At 38.3% G+C, this 24322-nt stretch overlaps 1 long non-coding RNA gene across 1 annotated transcript in view; it reads left to right on the top strand.

The window, feature by feature from the left end:
• The window catches only part of LOC123592778, a 68271-nt gene extending 46236 nt beyond the window's left edge, over positions 1–22035 (top strand). The window contains exon 4 of the long non-coding RNA XR_006709925.1: positions 19823–22035. This is a non-coding gene — a long non-coding RNA (uncharacterized LOC123592778). The remainder of the gene's footprint in view (positions 1–19822) is intronic.
• The last annotated feature ends 2287 nt before the right edge of the window (positions 22036–24322 follow it).

Below are 24322 nucleotides of genomic sequence, written 5' to 3'. Positions count from 1 at the left end.
GGGGTAAAGAGGTGTATGAAGCCTCACAGAGTTTCTGTGGTCTCAGCATAGACAAGAAGAACAGCATGATTCCTGTGCACCCAAGAGAGGCCCAAGCGTTAACTGAGTCCTAACATGACCCATGGAGCCTCCGGTCAAGATTCCAGGGTGTCACGGAAGCAATCTGCATGGGCAAACACACACCGACCAGACTGAACAAGGCTGCTTCAGAAGATGCCAGGGAGGGAAGACGGCAGCTACCTAGAACAGATGCCGTCCTTGGTCACCTGGCACTCTGCAAGCTCCTTGAAATATTACAGGTACAACCAAGAAAAGAGGGAGTGAGTAATTTTTTAGGTGGGTGGAAGGATAGTCACCTAGTGTAATTCGGATTTATGTTAGACATATCAGTTGGGGAAAATATTTCAAAAATTTATTTCTTAAACATCTGAGTTTTGGGCTGAAATGAAAACTTATTATAAAAATTCAAACTATACCCGTGACAGTACATTTTAAATGAAGACAGATGATTAAAGCCTTTAACTATCCCCCTTCAACCCTGGATGAGCAATGCTTTTAGTCCATAAGCCTCTTTATGAGAACGCTTGTACTTGCCATGCTGTCTGTACAGTCTGTCTTCCAGCCGAGGACTGTATTTATGGCTCAAACACATTAGGAGCTAGAGAAATAGGTTCTCTTCTTGGCTTTGGATGACACATTGCTTCCCTCACTACTTCTGTGAGTGCCACCAAGTGCTGGTGCTCAAGAACCTGTTTTTTTACCCCTTATTTCCTCCTATTTTTAGATCTTTCTCAAAGACACTTTTATTAGCCTTTAATTCATTCCTGACTCTCTTTGTTCCGACTTTTTGTTTTGTAATAACCAGTGGTAAAATCCACTTTGCCCTCACATTTTCACCAGAGCTTCCTTCCATCTTTCCTCATTCCCCTTCTTTCCAAGCAGCATGCTTGTATATGTTACTCTTCAATCTAAAATTCATGTGGCTAGTATATATGTATATGTGTATGCATATGTATGTGTATATCACATTGTATATCCAAAGGTGACTGTAACAAGAACTCCTGCCCTTTGTGCTCTTCTGTAATATGACTTCTTTACATATCCATGGAGAAGTAGAGTGCATTCCTGTACCCTTTAAATCCTGGGACTGCTTTGACTAATAGAATGTCACAGAAGTGACATCGTTTCTCTTCTGGGGGAAGACTTTAACTGGCATGACAGCTTCTGCTTCTTGCTTCTCAGAAGCCAGTTGCCACAAGAAGTGAAACTCTTTTTCTGTGGTATCTCAGCTACCTGGAGATGCCTTGGAGGATAAAATATTGTAAGGAGAGACCAAGAGGCCAAGGAGAACAGGGACTCCAGGCATATAAACATCTTGGATGTTCTTCTTGACATAAGAAGCCATCTTGGATATCTATCCATCAAACCTGCAGAATATATAAGAGACTCCAAGAGATACCTGCCCATTAAGCCCAGGCAACCAACACAACCATTGAGAGATAATGCTTCATTGTTGTTTCAGATCATGCAACTTTGAGGTGATTTGTTATGCAGTCACAGATAACAGAAACAAAAGACAACCATCATTTGCCATATTAGTTTTTCATTGTGAGTGAAAGCAGGGAAGGCATTTCCTGAGGAAGTAATGATTGAAGTAGTTATGAAAGAGAAATAGCAGCTAACTCACAGAATCAGGGAGGAAAAAGAATCTCAGATATTAAGGGAAAGAAAGCCATTTGACTGGAGTAAAGAGAGCAAGAGAAAACATGGTGAGATGCTAGTTGAGTCCATGGCCCACATGCCCTTCAAGTTCTGGCACTTCCAAAGAGAAACCGTTCTATCCCATGATGTTTTTTTCCTTTCTCCATGGGCTATTGTCATTCCACTCATTTAGAATGTATTGATATGCTTTCTTGGGAAAATCGGTATGCAGTTATGCTGCAATCATGTTAACTCAATATCCAATGTGTGCATATCACTAAAGTGTAAACTGAAAATTATATTTTCTTGTATAAAAAATGGTGTATATATAATATGTGTAATTATGTTATGGATATATTGGGTTTTCAATACATGTTAAATGTATATTTTATGAATGTTGATGAAATGAGATATGTTTTCTAAGCATGATATATATCACTTGTCCTTCAAAGGCTAAATCTCTTTGCACTACAACAGAACTATTCAAAACTCTCTTTAAAGTCAGCAGGAAGCTTAAAAAAAAAAAAAAATGACCCAGATATCATTTGGCAGCTTCACTAAGTTGTGGTGAATTAGTCATCAACCCTTTAAATCACTCCAGTTTTGCCACAATGTGGAGACTCACAGTTTGCAAATTGTCAAAATATTATAACCAAATTTTATCTGAATATACATCTACTTTGATGACATTTTTAAAAAATAAAGCTTCACAAATTGGGCATAAGAGACATCAGATCTCCCTCAGTTCTGAGGAGTAGAGTGATGGGGATGGGGAATGCAGAATTGGTGACAACAAGCCTTCTGAATGAACACAGAAGTTTTTACCTGTAGGTTTTGCTCCATGACTAGACTCTTGTGTCCTTGACTCTATCCTGCCATTTGTTTCTCTCCTTGTGATCACTGATGAGAACTTCACAGCAGGATGGACCCAGAGTGACCAGAGAAAGGGTTGGCTCCATTTTCTTCCACGTACCTAACCAAAAACTTGAGAAATGAAGAAAACAGACCTGGGTGAGAATGAGAAAAGGTTTAAAAGAAGAGGCAAAAGGAAAAAAATGTATTGTCCACATTTTTTCTTCAGTAAGAACTTCATAAACATGCAAGTAAGTGACATTTTTGTCACTAACATGTTTCGATCTGGATTGCTTTCAATGGGAAAACATAAATAATTAAAGATGAACATAGTTCTGCAAATATTCTATTGGTAATTATATCTGAAGGTAATTCCTAGCCTTCTCAGTGTTAGGAGAGCAGAAATAATCAATGGATATGAATAAATTAATAAAATTATCAGTAAGCTTTTTTTTTAAGAAGTCTAAACAATAAGTGGCTCTTTGACTTTTGTAATCCAATATACAAATACATTTTCAGATCTATATCTTTTGGCCAAATTGTTATAATGCCAAAGGATTTAGAAAATGCAGAGGTTATTTTATTGACCTAATATTTCTGTTTTTCTAAAGTGTGACATTCAAAGTTACCAGTCTGTTTGGAATTAATAATTTCATAGAGAGATGCTAGAGGACATTTAGGCCGAAGTGACAATAGTGCTTCAGTATATGAAAGGTTTATCACAGAAATTTAATTATTGCTTGATTTGTGGTTCTATATTTAATGAAAAAGAGAATTGACTCATCTTAATTTCATGTCTAATCTCTTAAAATATATAGTATATATATATGCATAGTATATATAAATATCATATATAATATACACACACACACACATATACACACACACACACACACTTTCTTTGTGTTTTTAATTTTTTTAACATTTATTTATTTTTGAGACATAGAGAGACAGAGAGAGACAGAGCATGAATGGGGGAGGGTCAGAGAGAGGGAGACACAGAATCTGAAACAGGCTCCAGGCTCTGAGCTGTCAGCACAGAGCCCGACGCGGGGCTCGAACTCACGGACCACGAGATCATGACCTGAGCCGAAGTCGGCCGCCCAACCAACTGAGCCACCCAGGTGGCCCTCTTTGTGTTTTTATGTATCATATTTCTCCGTACTGCTTTACTCAGTATAAGCTCACTTTTATTAAAGATGTCTAAACACAATTATGAGAGATTCTGATTTTCAGAAATGAATATACAAAAATTCACTTTACACATGTGTTCTGAAGAAACTTTACGTGTAATTTTTGAACAACCTCCCCCTTGGTTATACAGTGTAACAGAACCAACTCTTACCACTCCACTGAAAGTACTCCCTTGCACAGAAGATCGTTGCCTCTGTGCTCATAAAAAGGAATCCTAAATATTCCTAAAACAACTTGTTTTCTTCTAAGGAGACACACGGAAGGGTTTTGTTTGCTTTGTTGGCGTTGTTTTAGTATCCTTAGGAGAGCACAAGGAGCAGGTGTTGGTTGGCTCTACTTAATGCTTGAAGGAACTGAAATTTAACAAAATTAAAGGACTTCTGTTGTCAAAGGAAAAAAATCAGAGGCGCAAAGCCACCTCCTGGAAGATCTACTTGCTCTGTGTCAGGCCCGGTATTAAATTCCACCCCTCCATAAGACTTGGCTGTCGACGCCTCTTAAGTCTATGTGGCATTAAGCTAAGTATTCTAACTTCTCACTTCTCAACTTCTCAACTGCAGAATGATTGCCACCTAGTTGACATCTCTTTGTGCGTTGGTATAGAGGTTATATGTGAAGGCTTGACCATGACCTTACTTTTTCAAAACCAGAACTTTTAGCAGTCTAGATTTGTGGTAAGAGCGATCTATATTGCCTGGTTATAATAGACACACATGAAAATCAAAGAAAATATTCAAAACTGTAAGCATAAGCAGATAATCGTCTTTCTCACATAAAACTATTTTTTGCAGGTCTTCATAGGTATATATAACTGTCTTTGGGTTACTTAAGTATTTTTATCAGGTGTTTCCTAGTGGTGAACAAACACTACATGCCTAAATTAGAGCCCAGAAATAACTGCACAAGCCTAGGGGGGTGGTGCAAGTGCATTTTCAACACAATCTGCTCTCTAATTATAAGGTCCAGCTTAGTCGATGTATCTTGAAACATAATTAATTATGATTTGTTTAAACACTGCTTAAAATACATTATTCTTGATTTCCTAAGAGCTGGATTACAGGGAAAATTTTAATTTTAAAACTAGTAGTGTTTATAAACATCTTAGTATAATTTGCATTATATTGCATTAAAGTTAATGCAATAATTATAAAGTTATCAGCAATTGCCCAAATGCAATTTTAAAAGGAAAACATCATACAATATAAAGGGGTATAAATTACAGGAAAGAAAAAATATTTTTATATCAAATCGACTCATAATGGAAACATTCTTATTTAGATAAAAGAATCCAAATGTTCACATCAAAAATTCTGGTCATGGGGCACCTGGGTGGCTCAGTCGGTTAAATGTCCGACTTCGGCTCAGGTCATGATCTCGCGGTTCGTGAGTTCAAGCCCCGCGTCGGGCTCTGTGCTGACAGCTCAGAGCCTGGAGCCTGCTTCGGATTCTGTGTCTCCCTCTCTCTCTCTGACCCTCCCCCGTTCATGCTCTGTCTCTCTGTCTCAAAAATAAATAAATGTTAAAAAAAAAATTAAAAAAAAAATCTGGTCATAATTTGCATATTTATTGTGGTAATGTAAAATTTACCATCTTAGCCATTTCTAAGACTACAGTTCAGTAGTGTGAAGTATGTTCCCATTGTACAACCAATCTCTGCAACTTGTTCATCTTGCAGAATCGAAGTTCTATACCCGTTGAACAACTCCCAGTTTCCCTAATCTCCCCTCCCCATCAAGCTCTTGGCAACCACCATTTTACTTTCTGTTTATGAATCTGGCTACTCTAGATACCTCATGTAAGCGCAGTCATACAGTATCTGTCTTTCTGTGACTGGCTTATTTTACTTAGCATGATGTCCACAAGGTTAACCCATGTTGTAGCATACATAAGAATTTCCTTCTTTTTTGAAGCTAAATAATATACTGCATTCTGTTTATCCTTTCATCTGCTGATGGCCTCTGGGGTTATTTCCACCCATTGGCTCTTGTGACCAGTGCTGCTATGAACATGGGTATACAAATATCTCTTCAAGATTCTACTTTCAATTCTTTTGGATATTGACCCACAAATGGAATTGCTGGATCATAATGGTAATCTTATTTTTAATCATTTCAGGAACCACCGTACTATTTTCCGTAGTAACTGTGCCATTTTACATTCCCACTGACACAAAGTTTCCAGTTTCTCTGCATCCTCAACAATGCTTCTTTTCTGTATTTTTGATAATAGCCACCACAGTGGGTGTGAAGTGATACCTTATTATGGTCTTGATTTGAATTTCCTTAATGGCTAGTGATGTTGAACATCGTTCCACATGTTTGTTGGCAATTTGTACACCATCTTTGGAGAAATGTCTGCTCAAGTCTTCTACCTAGAGATAATTTTTTTATCAGTCTCATGTATTTGCTACCTTTTCTAAATAAAAGGTTTGTTGGTTTGTCTGTTTTAAATCAGGGTTAATAAGATTCAATATTAGACGAGAGGAGATTTGTGAAATAGTTCTCAGGAAATTTTGTTTTGTTTTGCCTTCTAGTTTGTCTTCAGACTTCGCCAGTTCGTAAGAGAAAAGAAAAAGAATTGTGCATTGGTCAATCAGTTGAATTTGCTGAAAACAAATTCTGACCTAGGTTTGACTTGATGAGGAAATTCTTGTACCCTCAGCCAGAAATGTTTACAAAGGTGGATCAACAGTGGCAGTAACACCACAGGCTAGAATACTTTTAGGACCCAGCAGAGGGCCCCACCAGCCCTGAGGCTGTGGTCCTTTGAAGACCAGTAGTGGTTTCAGAGAGTCCTGAAGTTGCTGAGTTTCAAAGCCAGAATCTCTCACTGGCCTTAACTGTATTTCTAAAGAGCAGTCTTTGTTGCTCTTGACCTCCCTGCCTGGTAATTTTCTAGGCTTTTGTTACAGTCACTTGAGCAGGATACTGCCTGGTTCTTCTCCTTTGGAAGTATTAGTCTCAATCCTCTTCACACATTCTAATTTCTGCTCTTGCTTCCTTGTCCTTGGTCCCTCTAACCAAGCGTCCTCAGCTTAAGCATAACTGATGATTTTTCTTCTCATTCTCAGGTACATTACCTACATCCAGCTGCACAAAACTAGTCCTTTTTTTCTGGCAACCTCACCCTTTTATTTTTCAAAGCTATTATTTTCTCTACTTAACCTTGAATTTTTAATAACTGCTCACGTTGATTGTACCCTACCTTCCTTGTCAAAGTTGAGGGTGAGCCAATCTCAATTCTTCCCTGGGAAGAGAAGTCCTTCGCTAGTGACAGCTTTATGTGATTCGAAGATTGCCAACCTCTGAAAGAAGCTGATCTACAAACAGAAGAGGGATGTTCAGGAGGGCATCAAGTTCCAAGTTTAGTCACCCCTTAGGTCAAGCTGCATCTTGCCCTTCAATGGCTAGGCCATCCAGCTTTTCAATAAAATCCCCTCCTTGCCAGAAAGGATTTAAATGGATTTCTATTACTTGCAAACCAAAAGATTCAAAATGAATATATTTATCTCCTGTGGCCACTGAATCCCCCTCCCTTTTTGAGATCCTAAATCTGGCCTGGTCAGGACTTAGCTTTCCTTTGTTTGGCTGGCATGACCTTTCTACAAGACTTTACTGAAAACATATGAAGCAAATATACTACATTGTCCTGTGAGAATTTCTCCTAGGTAGTAGGTTTTCAAAGATACTTCAAAATTTAATAATTTTTCCTTTAAGAAGGCATTTAAAACAAAAATTGTCCCTCTATTACCCAGGTTAGAAGGCCTTACACCTATATGTACTTGTGTTTTCTTTTCTTTTTTTAATTTTTTTAAGTGTTTATTTATTTTTGAGAGAGCGAGAGCATATGAACACAGGGGAGGGGCAGAGAGAGAGGGAGACACAGAAAGTGAAGCAGGTTCCAGGCTCTGAGCTGACAGGACAGAGCCTGACACAGGACTTGAACCCACAAACTGCGAGATATGACCTGAGCCAAAGTCGGATGCTTAACTGACTGAGCCACCCAGGCGCCCCTGTACTTGCATTTTCTGATGAAGCATCTATGAACATCAGTCTTGCCCTCTTGGCTAAATAGCAAGTTCATTTAGGTTTGGTATGAGTGCACCTGTCTCATCTTTTTCCAGGCCCTACAACGTTGATTTGAATTTGGACTTTGATCAAAGAGGACTTATGTACAAATGAGCTCAGGGCATTACAGGTAAATATACAAGAGCATTCTTAATGTAATGGTTTCAGGACTGTAGTATGGGAATGGGTTTGGGGCACAGGAGCCACTTTGGTTCATTATTAATTTTATGATGAATGTCCATCTGTGAGGGGTAGGGCAGACTGAAGCCCAGTGCTGTAATCAGTCATATATGAATGTAAATCTAAATGTGAAGTTTGTAATGAGTCTACAACCAGGGACTTTTAGCAGCTCACATCACAGAACTCCAATCTCACAGCCTAGCCCATGTCCTGATTCTGATGTAAGGAGATAGTTCAAATATTCCATGAGAAATACACCTCTGTACATGTTCAGAAAATCCTTTGTGTTCTTTGCTCCCATGAAGGGTAATCCAAAACGGACAAAAAAAAAACAAAAACAAAAACAAAAAAAACAAAACATAAACAAAAAAAACAGGGCAACACCTGTACTCATAAACTAATCATTATTTTACACCTCAGTCTGTTCATGCCTGCTTCAGGCAAATTTCCATGAGAATTCTAAATGTTTTGATTGCTCAATAAACCACTGACAAAATGCAAGGGGCCCCGAGCAGCCATAGCAGGCCTCCCCAAGCATGAATTCCCAAAACCTACTTATTTGCCAGCAGATGCAATCTTCTGATCTCCAAAGTTACATTTGCTTGGAGCCCAGCCTTTGTTTAGATCGATTAAAGTGCCCTGGGCAAAATGCATGTCTCTTCCTTTTATGTACTTTTCCCTCTGAGTTGCCTGCAATGCATTTATTATAAAGAGAAATTTACCAATATGAAAAAGCTCATGTGGGAGATTAAAAACAAGGCTATTTGGTTCTAGAAATTCAAATTTCCTCTCACCTTTTTATTCACAAATTGGAAGTATCATCAGAACCTTCTTTGGGAGGGGGAGGATATGTTCTTGAATCCTATGTCAATTGCTAACTGAAATATACTATTTCATAGTAAAGGAGATACATGCATGTTTTGGAAAAAAGAGGCTGTTTAAAGAATCTGGGTGTTCCTATTTTGACTGAACTTCTTTAGGGAACATATGCCTATTCCAGTCTTATCAAAATTAGAGAGGGTTTTGAAACTCTTTGTTGGGACTTGGTGCCATGTGAAGGGTAGCTATGGAGCTCAAGTTTAACCTGGAATTAAAAATAGAAGTGACGGGTTAACCTTAGGGATCCATTGATCATATAGCTTTCCAAAAGGTTAAGAAATGTCAGTTACAGGACAGAAAATACAAGGCAACATTGCCACCACAGCCCAGCGTTATAGGGAGGCTAAGCTAACCAAAATGCAAACAGATGGCCAACTACTATCTGTAAGTGAAATATCTCTTACAATATTAGAATATGGATTTCAAATTTTCTCTCTTATTATAGCCTGCTTGTTTTCTTCTTTGTAAATGTTCGAGATTTCATATGACCTTGTTATTGGGAATATACTGGAATTTATGACTACTCAAATTTAATTCTGAAGATTTTAATTTTATCAAAATTTAGAAATATTACATTGAGTCTCCAGAATTAAAAATTACCAGTATTTTAAATCTAGATATAATATCTCTTGTAAAATATTTTCATATAATCCTATGAAGAGCTAGAAGAACAGGAATTATTATTTCTAATTTATAAATGATAAAGCAGTGTCTCAGGAATCAATACGGAACAAAGAACAGCAAAGCAGAGATAACTTTTCAGGTCTCCTGGAAACTCAGTGCTCTTTCCAACATAACACAAGCCATTTAAAAAAAAAAAATCTCCAAATATCATACTAGCAGTGAAACAGTTTCTATAGAAACATATGAAATGAAATTTTGTTGTTTTAGTTTTTTGAAGTGTTCTACATACATTAACATTGATGCTGAAGATAAATTTGCCAAGAATAAAGCTTACATGCAGGTGTGAGAGACTTTCCAACTTAGCATTTGAATCCTTACTGGATGGAATTTATGTTTCATGGCAACAGACATATCTCAATCCCATTAATCCTCAAGTTTTACTAAAAGGTAACAGTACTATATTTATCCTTGCTAATTGATGGATCTCTGTGAAAAGGTAGGAACACAGTTTGCTGTTGTCATAGTTTTAATGAATCAGTTGTGGATTGTTTTTATAGAAGGTGTTTTGTTGTTTTGCTTTCTCATTTTGCTTAGATGAGGGCTTTAAGTTCGTATCAAGATCCTGCTTCGAAATCAGTTTATATATAGGGGAGCCTGGGTGGCTCAGTCAGTTAAGTATCTGACTCTTGGTTTCAGCTCCAGTCATGATCTCGTTGGGCTCTGTGCTAACAGCATGGAGCCTGCTAGGGATTCTCTCTCTCCCTCTCTCTGCCCCTCCCCTGCACACATGCACTCTCACTCTCTTTCTCAAAAATAAATAAATAAATTAAAAAAAAAATCAGTCTGAGCACCTCGGTGGCTCAGTCGGTTAAGCGGCAGACTTCGGCTCAGATCACGGTCTCACGGTTTATGGGTTTGAGCCCCGCGTCTGGCTCTGGGCTGACAGCTCAGAGCCTGGAGCCTGGAGCCTGCTTCAGATTCTGTGTCCTCTTCTTTCTCTCTGCCCCTCCTCCACTAACACTCTATCTCTCTGTCTCTCTCTCTCAAAAATAAACATTAAAAAAAAAATTAACAAAAATAAAAAAAATCAGTTTATATATAATAGCTTATCATATTTTCAACTTAGTTCTTTCCTATACTCAAAAATAACCAAATGCCTATGGCAATGGTTCTTCTCTTTATACATTCAAAGTCATGCTGACAACGAACCAGAGTCTTACTTTCTGAACCTTGCTGAGAATCCTCATGGATGATTTCCTGACTACTGAAAGTCTCTGCATACAAATTTCAGAAAAGAAAAAGAAACTCATATGATTATCTGGCCCTTCGTTTACTTCCAGTGATGCATCATCAGGTTTGGTCATCTTTGCCCATCTCATAACAAAGAGATAATAAGAGATAATAATTAAGAAATCATTTCTTTTCAAGTCTTCCCTATAAGTAGATCTTCTCCATCAAAATCATATAACTTTCTATTTTTTAATATTTTCTAAGTATTGTTACCTTTAACTTAAATTCCTCCTATTACAAAGATCATTCATTAATATTAAACATTGTTTTGAATGTGAGTTAAGACGTTTTTTCTTCTTCTATATGTAAGTATAAAACTATTTAACTATTTAACATTTTCCTGATAGTGGAACTATTTAACATTTTCCTGATAGCTATACTGGACATAAAATTTTAAATTTAATTAAAAAATTTCTTTATTGATTTTATGAATTGGGAAATAATACTGAGTCACCCTTCATCTTTTATTTTCCATATTTTCCAGTCTCAGTTTCTGTGACTCATCCATAGACCTTATATTGTCACCTATTTCTTCAGCTTTTCCTTCTACTTAATATTCAGTAATGACAAACACAAAATCTTGGCGCTGTGTTTTCACTTATTTTTTTGACAATGAACAAGTTACTTAAGCTCTCTAACATGATTTTCGTAATTGATAAAATATGCATAGTAAAGCTTACTTCATAAAATTTTGTAAGGATTAAGTGCAAAGTAACTGTACACGATGCATTTAGCACAGTGCATGTAAGCACGTGGTAGATAGTATACTCTCTGTAGCTCCTAAGCAGAGGAGAGGAGCATGGGGAAGGTCTATAACTTATGAGATATTTCTCTGTAGAAAAGGAAGGAAGGAAGGAAGGAAGGAAGGAAGGAAGGAAGGAAGGACCACTAAATTAGCCTTTACCACAATTCATGGATTCCAAGGAAAGGATTTTCTCCCCACACTGGTCAGTTCACAAATGCTGTCTGTCTTTTAACTATCCACTGCAATGGTGTCAGCAGGGATGGACAGTGTTTTTGGTTTTGCCTACTGGCCTCATCCTAAGTAGGCTATTTCTTTGCAAACGTATACTCTGATTGCTTTACACCCCTATGTTCCGCCTGCTGTTCTCATTTCCCCAACTCCAGAACTGATGTTACTGTTCTTCAAATTGAGGGCACCCTGGGGATGGAAACCTGCAGGGAAGCAGAATGAAGTTAATCCCATTGTTAGTTTCTATTCTAAACTGCTCAGCAAGCAAAGAGCAACTCCTTACAGAATGTGTTGCTCCTGAGAGTGAAAGGGTAATGAACTGTAAAACCAGATGGCTCAGTCCCCTAAACCCATTACAGGGTTAACTTCCCACAAACACGGGAGCAGCGAGGGTGCCACCTCCTGCCGATCATCTCCTCACATCCCCAGTATAACTACCCGGGTGTTAAAAGAAGTCTCCTTTTATTGGGGAAAACGAAAATGTTCAAATTTGTTAAGATGAACAAGCAAGAACACAACTTCTCAATTCAATGTTGTAGAAAACCGAGAGAGACTGTTTACATTTCCTCCCTGTAATTCCAAAGAGTTGATACTGTAATGTGGGAAGGTAGATGGAAGTTCTTGCCTGTGGGTTGGGAGAGCACAAATGCAGGTCAGTCTCTCAACAGTGAGCTCTGTGAGAAGCTCCATGCCAGGGTTCCTCTTTTTCTTTCTTTTTTTTTTTTTTAATTTTTTTTGATGTTTATTTATTTTTGAGACAGAGAGAGACACAGCATGAACGAGGGAGGGTCAGAGAGAGAGGGAGACACAGAATCCCAAGCAGGCTCCAGGCTCTGAGCTGTCAGCAGAGAGCCTGACCCAGGGCTCGAACTAACAGACCTTGAGATCATGACCTGAGCCGAAGTCGGAAGCTCACCCAACTGAGCCACCCAGGTGCCCTGGGTTCCTCTTTTTCTTATGACCTTTCTGTCTATAATTTGATGTAAAGAATTCACAAGGATATATGGCCCCTGTAAAAGGCTAATGACAACTGCATATGCACATCAAGGGAAGGTTCTTCTCATGAAAAAAATTAGAGCTTTTACTACAAATAAAAGAATACTGAAATCCTAGCCCTGGTCCTGTCCCTTTCTCTCCATTCTAGTTTTTAAATAATTTTTTTACGGACAATGACAGGGACCACATGTGGTATTATTGGTCAATGTATTTTTTTTTTAATTTATTTATTCTGAGAGAGTGAACAAGTGGGGGAGGAGCAGAGAGAGAGGGAGAGGAAGAATCCCAAGCAGGTTCTTCATTGTCAGTGTGGAGTCCAAGGTGGGGCTCGAACTCATTAACTGTAAGATAGAGACCTGAGCTGAAGTCAGATGCTTAACTGACTTAGCCACCCAAGCACCCCTGGTCAATGTAGTTCTAAAGACATCTCTTTTTCTCAAAACTTAGTGGAAAGTGCCTTCATCCAATAAAGGTAAGATGAGAAGGAGAAGCCAGCATTGTTCATTTGACCCACATTACAATTTTTATTGTCCTTCAGCTTCTTTTTTTCAAATTGTAATACTGTGAGAAATCAAATACAAATCTTTCAACACTATTTTCATTACAGATTGTTCTCAAATATGGCTATTTTGCTTATGACATGAAATTTCAGAAAACTCTTCCAGAAATTCATTTGTGAGACCAAATGCCATCCCTTTGACATCTAGTTTCTACAAGGCACACACAGTCTTTATGGGAAATCCCAGATAAATCACAGGTTCCCACTGGAGGACATAACTCACAGTTTCATTTTCCTAAGTAGAATATTTCAGAGTATTTATTAGTCTTTGAAGAGAAAGCTTGTTGGTAATGTTAATTTGGTTTTTAATTTGCTTTTATCTATTTCTTATTTACTGCTGCTTACCTTCATTACTAACAGGGTAGGCATCAGGTATAAAATTTTATGCTACCTCTAGTTGCTAAATCCAAGCATGTAGCTATATCCACTACACTTAATCCTGATTAGTAAGGAAGAAAAAAAAAGTCTGCACCCAAAACCCCATTTAGCTGTTTTCACGGAATTAACTTGCCCCAAGAAATCTATGAGCCAGCAATCAGTCAGCATTTTGCGAAGGAATATGCTATTCATTTAAACTAGCAACCTACACTGAACATCCATGGGCTGTGTCTATGGTCTTAGTCATAATACCAGAGAAAAGCAGAACAGCTCGTGTGACGCAAGAGTTAAGTCGGAGCTATTCACGCTAAAGCAGACCAATGACCACAAGAGTTCTAAATGAATGAAGAAGGGATAGTTATTTGATTGAAGTCAGTTAAGGTAGAGTATCATTTGCTAAACTCAGCAAGTCAGGTGGGAAAAAAAGGCAACTGGCACCTGTCCCGTGCCTCAACAGGTGTGTTACGTGAGTCAGCTCCTTTAATCTTCACCACCTTGCAGCGAAGGCATTATTATCTCCATTTTGTGAAAAGGAAACTGAAGCTAGCAGGGGTGAAGTCATTTGCTAGGAAATGGTAGATGCTGGATATGAAATGAACTCTGACTAAAAGAGTTTACACCTTATCCGTGGCCTGCTGCCCAGGCAGGAAACCTGTCTGGCATCCTTCACTAATTCATGGGGCTGCAAACAGGGCACACTGAAGAGGTGCTGTACTGGGTCATCGTGGGGTAGTTCCAGCCGGTGGACAAATCGACAAATGGGCCCACTTAACGTACAGGGGAGAAGATTGAATGGACCCCTAATGAATAAACAATATTTTAAAATATTGACCTGGAAAATGAGTATTAAATTATCCCACGTCGTTGGCCTTTCTTTTTGAATTGGGAATACATTCAGTGGGTAAATAAATAAGAGCTGTCCAGTGTTAAGTGGGCATCTACCTTGGCCCCGAGGGCCCGGTGCCCATCCTCTTCCTCCCATATGTGAACTGTTGTTTATGCAGGTCTTACTGCCATCATTCTTATGCAAAAGGTAGCATAAGATACACATCGTCGGGCACCAAGCTTTTTTCCCATGACAACATGTGGTGGGGCTTTCTCAGTGTTAGTGCCTGGTGAAGCTTCCCCACTCGCATTTGCCAGTTGTACTGCTGAAATGCATAGGTACACAAGGATATATTTAATGAGTCTCCTTCCTATTGACGGACATGCTTTTCAAATTTCTTGCCATCTCAATTTTTGTTTCTTTACCGTGTGTCCATTGTTGTCTCTTTCAGTGAATTAACTTGTACCTTCTTCGTTTCAAACATGTCCAGGCCTATCTGTAGGTAAACTCTCCAAGTGGGATTTCCAGATCAAAGAGAAAATGAATTTGCGATTTTATTACTTTGCAAGTAAATCGCTTCCAGAGGAATTGTAGCAGCCTGTATGCCCTTTTGCAGTGTAGGAGCATGCCTGTTCTCTCGTGGACTTTCAGAAAAGAAGTTTTTAAACAATCAGATTTGGGGATTTTTGTCTGATAGACATTTCTGATAGACAAAAATGTCATTTTTGTATACCTCTTCCACTGTATGTTGCCCTTGGTTGTTGTTTGCATATGTGAAAACTGCTGGAAATACGTGTTGATTGTATACCTCACCGCTTTATTGAAATCTTTAGTTGCTTATGGTGGTTTTTCCAGTGATTCACTGGGACTTTTACAAGTATATGATGACAGTGTCTGCACAGAGTGATAGTGTCACCTTTCTTTACAAACTCAATCCTTGTTTTTTTTCCTTTTCTAATTGTAATGGCTACTAACTTCAGAACAATGTTAAATAATAATGGTGATAATGAATTTTCTTGATTTAACCTTGATGTCAGTAGGCTGTATCTCCTCTTCTTTATTAAGCACAAAATGATTTTTATGCTGAGGAGTAAATTGTATCCTGTTTCTATAGTGTTTTTATCAAGAACTATTGTTGTAATTCATTAAATGTCTTTTGAGAATCCATGAAGGATATATATATATTTCTCTTTAGGTATGTAATTAAAAGAACTGCTATATTAATAGCTTTCCCAATATTCAACTGTGCTTGAATTCCAGGAGTAACCCACTGGTCATGATAAAATATTTTTTAATGTAGTGTTGGCTTCTGGTTGCTGATATTCAGGGTTTTTTTTAATAAAAAATGATAAGCTAGTTAGGTCTGTGGGTCCATTATTTTCTTTTTCATGTCATTTTTGCCATGTTTTATACCAATTTACACAGGAAGTCCTCATTTTGCACTGTAGTGTGAAACTGTAAAAATGACCATGCCCCCTAAAACCATGCCAAGGGGTCTTAATAACCTTTGAAATCTGGGCAGACGTTTCCTAGCAGCACCCATAGTTGTGCTAACTGTTTCACCAAATAACGTTAATCAATTCATGCCAACTCCTAAGACAATGAAACCAACTTTTACCGGCAGTCAAGTTCAGTCTCCTCATAATCACTGTATATAGTTTCAACCATAGTGGCTTCCTGTCCTCAGCACATTTTAACTAAAAGATGTTGAAACAACTTTGGTTTGCTTTTTTTATATTTAAGAAACTTTGCTGACATGGTTTGCACTGTAACTTCATGGAGACTTGGATCTCACCTTATCTTTGCTTTGCTGTTGCTGTGTTTCCTTTTTTTTTTAATTTTAGAGAGAAAGAGGCAGGTGGGGGAGGGGTAGATGGAAAGAAGAGAGAGAGAGAGAGAGAGAGAGAGAGAGAATCCCAAACTGCAGAGCCTGAAGTGGGGCTTGATCCCATGACCCTGGGATCATGACCTGAATGGAAATCAAGAGTCAGACTCTCAACTGATGAGCCATACAGGCACCCCTGTTGCTCCTTTTAAATCTTCTCTTGTATCCAATTCTACTCCAGCATCATCAATTGTCATGTCTTTGCTACGCTTAAACCTTTGTTGGCCAATTTCCTCTTTCAATATTCCATTCTTGTAAAACGATACATGGGTTTGTCATTGGGAAAACAAGAAACAACACGATCTCATGTTTTGCTCTCTGTGCATAAAGCGAATGACAGATACTCAATGACCTGTCACCAATAGACTTTGAAAGAGGTGACATGATGGACACTGGTCATAATGCACATCTGTTATGTACACAGTGATTTGTGGACAGAAAGCCAGCAGTGAAGTGTTTACTTTATGCAATTACTCATGGTTAATACATCATGGTTACTGAAATTTGAACCCTGTTGTTGAGGGACTAGTGTTATTTAACAAAACTATAATAACAAGTTCATGCATTATGAAGATTGCATACAAAGTGTCTGAAAAGTGGTTTTTTCCACAGTGTTTTAGAACAGTTTTAAAGACATTAAAATTTTCAGCCCTGTCTCAGAATTCTCCCGTGAAATGATCTATTCTTGCTTCTTCTTTTTTTTTTCCTGCCCCAAGATAGCTATATTTCTTCTATGGAAATAAGATGTTTAGAGTTTTAAAAATCTTATCCGGGGTCAGTAGTGGTCAATTATATTTTTCAAAGAAAATGATCATTATTCTTCAAGGTTTTCAAATTTATCTGAGCAGCATGAAATAGATAGATCTCAATGTATGCACCAAATATAGATGGGTTACTTCAGGTTGATCTTTCACCTTAAAAAAGTATGTTTTTGCTTCATTCTTCTGTTATCTGAATTCTGCTACTATTGGGCCGTCTTGCTGTCCCCCTTCCCCTGAAACAATATTTGCTGCCCTTCATCCCAAGAAGCTTAGAAGGTACTCTTACCTGATCACAGCACACCCTCCCCTTTTATTTGAATCTGTGGATTATGTCTGTCTTCTGATTTCACTGAAAGTGAGGCATACAGGTTTTATTAATGTCCATGTTGTTAGTCTTGCATAAAATCCAGAAAGACAAAGGGAAATTGCTACCTTGCCTTCATGTTTATACTAGAAGTAGTCACTGGCTTTTCAACACAAAGCTAAACAATTCTTTTTTGATATGTACATTTGGCTCAGTAAAGTTGGAGTTCTTAAAACTAAATTATTTGTGAATTCTTTTGTCATGGTAGCTGCCAGGGGCTTGGTTTGTGGTAAAAGTGTGATTATTAAGGGAGAGCTTGATAATGTGGTTTTTAGGGGATGATGGAACTGTTCTGTATCCTGATTGTAGCAGTGGTTATATAAATCCATGTCTGTGATAAAATTTCAGAGAACTATTAAAAAATGAAAAAAAAAAAAAAAACATGGGGAGTACAAATAAGGCCTGTGGGTTTTTTTTTTTTTTAAGTATTTTTCAAAGTTAGTTTCCTGGTTTTAGTAAGTGTACTATGATTATGTAATATCACTGGGAGAGTCCAGGTGAAGAGTGCATAAAAACCCTAAATCATTTTTGCAAGTAAAATGAAAAGTTTGCTCACATTTGAGCAAATTTTTGCTCTAATTCTTAGATCTATTTCTTCCTATAGAAACTTAGACCTTTCAGATATTTAGATATACCACAAATAGGTAGTAGGAAACCCAATATTATTGTTTAGTCTATGCACATTCAAGACTCAAATGTGTTTCATTATGTCATGGTTGTATTTTCATATATCATGGTTACTTTCACTTGAAAAATTGGATAAAAAATTTCTCAAAACTGGGATATGTATGACTGATTTCTATGCTGATCTTCAATGGGAAAACAGAGGCATCTCTGTTCAGTAGTGTGATAGGTTAAAGAAGGAAATATGATCCACTTTTCTTTGAAATAATCAAACTTCACTGTGCATTCTCTTATGGGGAAAGAAGAATGTCAGAATAATTAATACAAAAAGTGAAATGTAAAATCTTAGAGGTTGATGTGAGAGACCTGGGAATGGGAAACCATTCTGCTTGGATTAAGATCTGTCGGGGCGCCTGGGTGGCGCAGTCGGTTAAGCGTCCGACTTCAGCCAGGTCACAATCTCGCGGTCCGTGAGTTCGAGCCCCGCGTCGGGCTCTGGGCTGATGGCTCAGAGCCTGGAGCCTGTTTCCGATTCTGTGTCTCCCTCTCTCTCTGCCCCTCCCCCGTTCATGCTTTGTCTCTCTCTGTCCCAAAAATAAATAAACGTTAAAAAGATCTGTCACATGATTGAGATTAACTTTTCTGTGTCAGTTCATTAAAGGAGGAAGTTGAACTAGATGGCCCAAGGCAGCACTTTACAGAGTGTGGCCAGTTTTCAGATAATACTGAGAAGCTGCTAAGGTGGCTGGCTGGGTTTGGAAAGCCACCAATCCAAGATAAATTTTACATCAGAAATGATTGTTTTAAGCAGGACTGTAACAATATCCATTGCAGAAATAGTGATATCCCTATCTGACAACCGATTGAAAAAGTGAGAGTTCTTAAACCAACTCGTAAATTCATTTTCAGACCTTAGGGAAACAGTTATTCTTAATTATAATTGCTTTTTATCCATTGGAAATTCTGCATCACCTTCAATCTTTATTCTTAAGCATTCCCTTATGAGTATATTTGACTGAAATATATCTTAAATAGCAGCTTTAGTGCCATGAAGTCAAAATTTTCTTTGAGATTTTCTGAAGTACATCATTATCATGAAGGAATTCATTACTCAAGATCTGAATAGGGTCACTACAAAAAAAAAAAAAAGGAGGAAATACTTCTGATAAAGCCTCTATTTGATTTTATAACTAATAACATTTCTTTATTGTAAGCTTTATTTTATATTCTCTCTAGCTTTTCATTTAGTTTAAAAATGACTGACCAATGTTTTTCTTTCCCTTAAAATATATCTTTTAAATTGTTTATCACCTCCATGGGGTAACTACTTGAAGTTTTTACTCTCTTTTCAATCTATATTGGCATGTACTTCAGTAAAAAAGGAAAAAAAAATTTTTTTCTTTAATGCTAATTAAAGACTCCTTTTTTTTTTTTTTTTCCTTAACACTAATTCTTACCCTGAAGCCATTGACATGTTTTTAAACTCTTCCTCTGAATATTCCTGAATATTACAGGAGAACCAAATACAGGCAGATGACTAGGGGGACATTGCCCACACTTGCCCCTCTTCTCTCACAAAGGTTAAGGGTGTCACTCTGGGCACTGTCATCGCTGCCCTGTGACAAGGGCTGGAACCTACAATGACTGAGTTTGGTTTCTTTTCTTCCAGGAAGTACCTGTGAGTTTGGACAGAGAAGATGCCTATATCAGACAGAGTAAGGTTTGATGGGGTAAATATTTAGCATGTGGCCAAGCATGATGTGGCCACAGTGGGCTTCTCCCTTCTTCTGAAAGGCCTCGACACTACTAAGACAGTGGTAGGGTCGAGGCTAAGAAAGGCCTCGACGCTACTCTGGGAATACCAAAGGTCAGCTTGTTGAGTGAAGTGTAAGTATCCAGTCACTAAGGCAGTGACATGAAGCTGATCTCTTGATTGAGTCCCAAACAGCTCTGCCTGATCTCCACATGTTCTCGCATCTTCTTCATAAATACGTTTATATAATTCTTGAAGTTCCACCAAATAGACGGAGGCACACACTGGCAAAAAGATCCATCCAGTTCTTGGTGTTGTCAGCCTGCCTGTCACATTCCAGCAACAAACGACCTTCGGGGTTTGAGGACACCTCCCAACAGTAGCACCAGCTTCGCTGCCTTGTTCCCTCTGAACCTACAAAGCCTAAAGCTCTCAGCTTATTTTACCCTCTAGTCCCTTCGAACTTGAGTTCTAATGTCTTGGCCATTGGTTTCTCTCTTCATTTGGTTTGAATCATACTTGCATCTATCAATGTCTCTTTGTCCCCCTCAACTCATCCTCTGACCTTGTTGGTAGACAACTCCCCATGAATCCCTCATGTTTCTGCCCATCTTGTGACATCATTTGTCTGGAATATCTTTTCGAGGATGTTTGTGTAGCAAATAGCCTTGGAAATATAGTATTTCCCCTCAGTGCAGAGGGCAGATTTCTTTGCCGTCTAAGATAAACACAATGGCTTTCTCCCGAACAAAGTTTGGGCAAGTCTGCTAGCGGCACTTTAATAAGATGGAGGGTCCTAGGCTCATAGTTCCTTAGTTGTGCATGTAGGGTCCTCCTGGGTCTGCTTCTGCATCATTCCCATAGAGCCTGGGGCAAGGAGAACCGATGCAAACGCGAAGCCCATGATGCCTGCTGTTCTATGAGTAATAAATGTCTTTGTCCCTGACCTAAAGTCTTGTGTCTTCTGCTCGTGTCTATGAAACTGCAGCATGCTGACTTGTGAGCTTGTAAGTGGGGTGAAGGGTGATGTTACAGTTCTCGATATGCTTCAGTTGACATAAGCACTGTGGCTAGCATTTTCTAGCTGGGGTTTCCTAGCATTGGTGTCCTTTTCCTAATTTCACCCTGATTCCCTCTTCAGAATTCTGTATTCCCTATTGGATGCTATTTGAGGAATATAATTTGATGTTCTGTCCTCTCCCACCTAAGAGATGGGAGCATAACCCAAGCTAAACTTGCTGAAACTTAAACAGAATGACAGAAACAATGAAAACAATTAGCATTCTTTATCCCAGCTCCGTAAACAAATACTTCCTGCTATTTCTGAATATCCTTTTCCTAAAATCTATAGATAACCTGAACTCTGCCTGTGTCCTAACCAGTTTTGTGACACTTCCCATGAATTTTGTGAATTTCTAATATTCACCACATACATTTCCCTTGGCCTGAGTTACTTCTGTCTCCTTCAACCAAAGATTTCTAGAATAAGCAGCCTGGGTCTAGCACCCTGGAAGTCATAACGTGTTTCATATGTGTGCGGATTGCCTTTTCACACAACATGGTTACCCTTCACTACAGTTTGGGATTTAGAAACAAGACAATATTAGATACATACATAAAAAGAATAAAGGACTCTAAATTTCTAGATTTTGTAAATCTTTTCTCTGTCTACAAACCTATTTCAAAGCATTAATTTAGTATCTACTGAGCACCTCCTTTATACAAAAACTGCTAGGAATATGGCAGTGAACAAAAGAGAAAATGTCTCTTTTCTCATAGAGTTTACAATCTTATTCTATTCTATATCCTATTTTTACTCTTTCTTTAAAAAGAGGCTGTTAAAACATAAATCCTTTGTGGGCATAAACCTTGTGCGTTTTTTGTTTATCACTTTTATTGGTGACTAGTTATTAAGTGTCCGACAAATATTTACTGACTAAATACACAAATCTCACTTCCAATGAGAAGTTGCTAACACTGAAACATCTGCATTTTTGGTCACAAATAATTGCCCAGGACAAAGACTAAGAGCATTAGAACCCAAAGGGATGAAGGGATAAAGTTCTCTTTGTATTTAAATGAAGGCAATTTAAAGGTCTTAAGTTAGTATCAGTTTGACAAATTCTCAACGTCTGATGGACACTGAAAGTCATTCTTTATTAAATAAGAATTTACTAGAAACTAAATATGATTACTATTAAAGAGAACAAATAATAAGTATGAGAAATGCAAATAATAAAATAAATGGCATTTTTTGCACAAATCAAATGAAATAGAATTCAGAACTTTAAGGCAAAACCATAGTCTTCATTAATGAGTTTATACAATCTCATCTTGCTTTCTCTTTTAGAGCCTCTATTTTTGTTTTAAGATCGTATCTTCATTTGTCTTTCATTCTGGTACTCATTTTTTAAATTTTATGTCATCAGTTTTATTTCATTTTTAGTGGGCTTTTTTTTCTCACATGTCCAACTGTTTTTATTGCAGCTTTCTATTAAAATCTACATCAAATGAATTATTACCAGGTCTCAGATCAGATGCGTGTTATTATTGTACCAGGAGAACTTCTGGTGGATTCTTAGAGAAAGGGTCAGGGAGTGACGTATCTGTGATGTGGAGCAGGGCTGACAGCCTACACTTACCTTGTTGCTTCCCTGAAAACCACTGATAAAAGGTTTGCTACATAATTAAAGGACAAATGGATAATTTTTCTCGATTTTAGTGACAATTACTAAGTTCTTCTTAAAAGAATAAACTGAATTCAACTTAGCTGTCTCTGGTTACAAAGAGGTCAGGTCAGGTTATCAGCTAAAAGCAATCCAACAGTCAGCCACATATGTTCTAATAAATGTTGAATAATTGGCTTGTTTTTCTGTTATATTCAATACATGCTAAGTGAATGGAACAGATGGGAAAGCAGTGATAAGAGAACACATACTATTTTTTACTGAGTTTGATCACTCTTAGAGCTTGGGTAAGCTCAGTATGTTTTAACAAGTGGACCAAAATAGCAGAATTTAAATATTTCTCCCACAGCTGTTTCTGAATGAAAAGAAAGTGCCATGAAAGGAATAGTAACTGAATACTTACTATGTATGAGATAACCCAAAAGATACAAAGATGAGTAAGACTCAATTCCTGTCTGAAAGAAGATTGCAGTGGGAGAAAAGGAGACAATATGTTTCACATAATGCAGAAAAAGAACCATAAAAGTATGAAATACGACAGTAATTTAAAAAGCACTTCTCTATGGTTGGGAGACTGGGACAAAGATCAATGTGAGCAGAGAAACAGCTCTGGAGGAGCATAGAGGGTTCTAGCAAAAGCAACTGAGTCTGTGGGGATTGGGGAGCAGAGGGTTTGCTGTGTGGCCAGTGGCAGGTGGGGGCGGGGGAAGGGAGTGGTAGCGGAAATGGAGGCAGCAGCAGCAGCAGGAAAGACAGGGGAGAGAGAGTCTGTGCAAGGCTTTCTGTGCCATTCTATAAGACATGATAGATCTTGACGGTTTCCAGGAGCAAACCGTCCTCAGAGCAACGTTCTCAAAAGATCACTGGCGCCTACCTGAAGGACAGACCGCTGAGGAGACAGACTGAAGGCTGGCTGGAGTCTGTGACCAGAAGAGGGCCATGCTTTAAGAGATGCATCTCAGATTGCTTGGCTGGAGAAGGCACAGCACAGAGGAGAGGAGTGCTGGAGGGACTTCTGGCAGACCAGGTGAGGCCCTAAACAATGATGGTAGAGACAGGCACAAGAATAGGAATGTCCGGAGAGTTAAGAGTTAGAGTCCCCCATTAAGGACTGCTTCCTGAGGCACGATGACTCTGCTGTGCATTTTCTAACCCATGTTTTAACAGGAATTCTTTAAGAGACTGTGGAGCGGGCCACTCTTCTCTTCACAATTTATTTTTGGGAAAGCAAAACAGAACAAAACATTAGTCTATGCAAAGTTAAATTAACTTATTTTTTCCTGAAGGACGTCTCAGAGATGTGAATATGATAATATGCGTGTTGACTGCTCAAGAGAGGAGACTAGCACACGGCATTTGGGAAGCCTAGTAGAGCATTAAAATCTGTTTTAGACCTGGCCACACATTTTGGGAGCCAAGTGCGGTAATGTTACCTTGGAGTTTTAAACCTACGTGCCTGAGTCATGTGGGAAGTAGAAGCCCTCTTAGTGATTCAGCTGGGATGGGTATTTGGTTTTCTAATCAAACTATTGATTATTTAAAATTTCAGTGACAACACGTTGTATTTTAACTTAAAACGTATAGCAGGGCACCCTTGGCGAATTTCTTGAGGAAGGACCAGAGGCTTTTCTGCCAAGAAGGGCTCCCTCGGGATTTTCATGTCCAATTCCATGTCTAAGCCATACCCATACAGCTCATCTACAATATCTGATGTCAGTTTCTTTAAAGT

This window comes from Leopardus geoffroyi, chromosome B1 (assembly GCF_018350155.1).
Source record: "Leopardus geoffroyi isolate Oge1 chromosome B1, O.geoffroyi_Oge1_pat1.0, whole genome shotgun sequence".
NCBI lineage: Eukaryota > Metazoa > Chordata > Mammalia > Carnivora > Felidae > Leopardus > Leopardus geoffroyi.
The sequence above is the reverse complement of the archived record's forward strand: the minus strand, read 5'-3'. Positions and strand labels throughout refer to the sequence as shown.